This window comes from Theropithecus gelada, chromosome 1, assembly GCF_003255815.1.
Source record: "Theropithecus gelada isolate Dixy chromosome 1, Tgel_1.0, whole genome shotgun sequence".
Classification (NCBI taxonomy): Eukaryota; Metazoa; Chordata; class Mammalia; order Primates; family Cercopithecidae; genus Theropithecus; species Theropithecus gelada.
Genome location: NC_037668.1, coordinates 44475557 through 44479784, shown reverse-complemented (window position 1 = coordinate 44479784; position 4228 = coordinate 44475557).

Here is a 4228-nt window from a genome sequence, read left to right as displayed (position 1 = left end):
TCTGCCGTGCCTATCTCGTACCTGGCACCATAGACCCTCCCACCTGCCCAGGAGGAAATGCACGTACCCCCGGGTGCCCAGCTGGCAGCCCCTGCATGTGTCTGCCCCTGGAACCCCCTGGAGGGTTGGTTTTTCAGCCTGACAAGCCCCTGGAACCCCCTGGTTTTTCAGGCTCCATTGACCAACTCCCCTCTCTGGGCCTCTGGCACTCATCTCACAGTAATAATGTTTCCTGTGTCCAGCATGTGCCTGGATATTCCGTTTACCTTTTTTTTTTCTGGTCTTGAGATGGAGTCTTGCTGTGTCACCCAGGCTGGAGTACAGTGGCGTGATCTCTGCTCACTGCAACTTCCGCCTCCTAGGTTCAAGCAATTCTCCTGCCTCAGCCTCCCAAGTAGCTGGGATTACAGGCGTGTGCCACCACGCCCGGCTAAATTTTGTATTTTTAGTAGAGACGATTTCCTCGTGTTGACCAGGCTGGTCTCGAACTCCTGACCTCAGGTGATCTGCCCATCTTGGCCTCCCAAAGTGCTGGGATTATAGGCGTGAGCCACTGCGCTTGGCCCCGTGTAGCATTTTACACACGTTGTCATGTCATCCTTCCAACAAGTGGGGTACTATTCCCATTTTACAGATGAGGAAACCAGGGCTTAGAGTTTGCACAAGTAGTCAGAGTGGGGCTGGATAGCTTTGACTCCAGTTTTGATGTTCCTAACCCTCCTACCCTCCTTTGGAGGACAAGGAGATGTGGGCTTGCCTGGGAGGCATTTGCTAGGGGACAGTTCCCTCTCTCCCACCTTTCCCCCTCTCTGTCCCACCCCAACATCCTGGGACATGTTTGTGGGCAGTTCCTCCCTCAGATGAAATCCAGGCTCAGAGCCCACATCTCCCAGCCAGAACCACGTGCATCATCCCTCAGGGAAGGGTGGGTGCCTCTGAGCTCATCTCACCAGCCGGCCCCTGGCCAAGCCCCTCTGCTCTAGAGAGGCAGCTTGGCCGTCTGGCTCATCTGGGCAGGGGAGAACAGGAAAGACTGGCTGTTTCCTGCCTTCCAAAAGCCCTGGCCAACCTCATTCCTGGAACCCCTGGTGCTATCCCCAGGCCTGCCAGAGTAGGGGCTGAGAAAACGTTGAATCATGCTGGGGAGAAGGGATGTGGGTGTGAGGATGTAACTCCTGCCAGGAGGCACATCATGGTGGACCTCTGCTCCGGGCACAGCAACGGTTCAGGGTGGCAGATGCTGTTTCAGAGGAAGCCTCAGAGAGGCCTGGGTTCAAATACCTCCTCTACCCTTAGCCGATTATTCACGAATCTATTGGACAGGTGTGTGCCAGGCACCAGGACTAACTCAACAAACTGAATAAAATGAGACAAAAACATGGTCTCACCCTGCAAGCAGTTCACCATCCAGCATGAAAGCCTAGCAGGGAAGGAGCACATGTCCAAGGACATAGTGGGAGCACAGCAACCACAGCCCCATCCCCTCCCCTGCCCAAAGAAACAGCCAGGGGAATGGGTAGAAGCAGCAGAGAGGACCTGGGAGCCAGGACACGAGTTGGCAGCTTTAGCCCCTCAATCTCCCAGTTTTTCTTTTTCTTTTTTTTTTTTTAGACAAGGTCTTGCTCTGTTGCCCAGGCTGGAGTGCAGTGGTGCAATCATGGCTCACTGCAGCCTCCACCTCCCCAGGCTCAGATGATCCTCCTCCCTCAACCTCCTGAGTAGCGGGGACTATAGGCAGGCGCCACCACACCCAGCTAATTTTTGTATTTTTTGTAGAGATGGGGTTTTGCCATGCTGTCCAGGCTGGTCTCAAACCCCTGGGCTCAAGCGGTCCGCCCGCCTCGGTCTCCTAAACTGCTGAGATTACAGGTGTGCGTCACCGCACCCAGCCTCCCTCTTTTTTTCGAGGGTAAGGGACAGCATTTCTACTGGGTGATTTCCTCTCTTTTGCCAGTGGGATTGCTCCTGGCAGCAGTGGAGTCTAAGGGCAGGCAGACGGCTGGGCTGGCCTGAGGGCCCACCTCTCTCCAGGTGACAAAAGTCTCTGCTGCACTGCCATAGACACTGGGGGACGGGGCATGGTCATTCTTCAACAAAGCAATCCTGGGGAATGAAGGAGGCGCAGGACATATTGAGTCCCTTCCTGAGACTCAGAGTCTAAGGGAAGTGGGGGAATGACTAGGGGTGAAGAGATCACACGGCAAGGGTCTCAGTCAGGGACCATCCTCATCTCCCAGCCCGCAGCCCCTACATCTCCTCCCAGCCCGCAGAACCCCCTGCTCCTGGGCAGGACTGAAGGCTGCCCCAGAGGCAGAGGATCTGCATTCCCAGCCAGTCTCTCTGGGAAGAGTTTAGAGTACAGTTCACTCATTCATTCCACAAATGTTTGCGGAACTGCTGCTCAGAGCCTGGCAAATCAGCAAAACTGAAGATAAGCAAAAACAGGCCTCAGTCCCGGCCTTCACGGGGCAAGATGACAGTCTCATCGGGAAGAGGGACAGGGCTCAGATGGTCACAGATAGGCCAACAAGAGAGCTGCAAGCAGTAAAGCTAGAAAGCACAAAAAAAGGAAAAAGGGAAGGCCCCTCTGAGGAAGGGAGGGTTTGATCTGTGACCCCATGGAGGAGACCTCAGCCAGTGCTCGGGAGGAATAAACGCCCCAGTCTGGGAAGGAGAGGAATTTGGGAGAAAGCCCCCAAAGGCCGGTGGCTAGAGGAGGAAGAGGAGGCAGAGCCAGGCTGCCATAAAGGGCAGGGGTCCTGGAGGCCACAGGGGAGTTGAGCCCCCAACCTGAGTGAAAGGCGTTCAGTAGAAGCAGTCATGATCTGCAGGGGTGAGGGAGGCAGGACCCACGTGGGAGAGCCCGGAGTGGAGGCTATCGCAGAGCCCAGGCAAATGATGGTGGTATCAACTAAAGAAGAAATCAGCCTTTTGACCAGGCCCAGTGGCTCACGCCTGTAATTCCAGCACTTCGGGAGGCCGAAGTGGGTGGATCAACTGGGAGTACAAGATGAGCCTGGACAACATGGTGAAGCCTCATCTCTATTAGAAATACAAAAAAAAAAAAAAAAAGTCAGGCACAGTGGCGGGTGCCTGTAGTCCCAGCTACTCCGGAGGCTGAGGCATAAGACTCACTCGAACCTGGGAGGCAGAGGTTGCAGTGAGTCGAGGACGCGCCACTGCACTCCAGCCTGAGAGACAGCAAGACCCCGTCCAAAAAAAAAAAAAAAAAAAAAAAAATCCACCTTTTGGCCAGGCACAGTGGCTCATGCCTATAATCCCAGCACTTTGGGAACCCAAGGCAGGTGGATCAGCTAAGGTCAGGAACCTGGCCAACATGGTGAAACCCTGTCTCTACTTAAAAAAAAAAAAAAAATGCAAAAATTAGCCTGGCATGGTGGCATGCACCTGTAATCCCAGCTACTTGGGAGGCTGATGTGGGAGAATCCCTTCAACCTGGGAAGTGGCGGCTGCAGTGAGCCAAGGTCACGCCACTGCACTCCAGCCTGGGCAACAGAGTGAAACTCCATTTAAAAAAAAAAAAAAAGAAAATCAGCCGCTGAAAAAATTAAAGTTACTTTTATTGAGTCTTACTGAGGACTGCACCCTGGGAGAACGTTTCAGAGAGTCTCTGTCAGACTGCTCCAAAGCAGCATTTCAGCCCACACTTTAGATACAGAGGCAGGTGGTTCTGCATATATTCAGAAGTTATGGTCAGGCACAGTGGCTCACATCTGTAATTCCAGCACTTTTGGAGGCTGAGGCAGGTGGATTGCTTGAGCTCAGGAGTTCAAGACCAGACTCGGCAACATGGCAAAAGCCCTTCTCTACAAAAAAAAAAAAAAAAAAAATTAGCCGAGCATGGTGGCTCTTGCCTGTAGTCCCAGCTACTTGGGAGGCTGAGGTGGAAGGATCACTTGAGCCCAAGAGGTGAGCTGTGATGGTGCCACTGCACTCCAGCCTGGATGATAGAGCGAGACCTGGTCTCATTAAAAAAAAAAAAAAGGCCGGGCGCGGTGGCTCAAGCCTGTAATCCCAGCACTTTGGGAGGCCGAGACGGGCGGATCACGAGGTCAGGAGATCGAGACCATCCTGGCTGACACGGTGAAACCCCGTCTCTACTAAAAAATACAAAAAACTAGCCGGGCTCGGTGGCGGGCGCCTGTAGTCCCAGCTACTCGGGAGGCTGAGGCAGGAGAATGGCGTGAACCCGGGAGGCGGAGCTTGC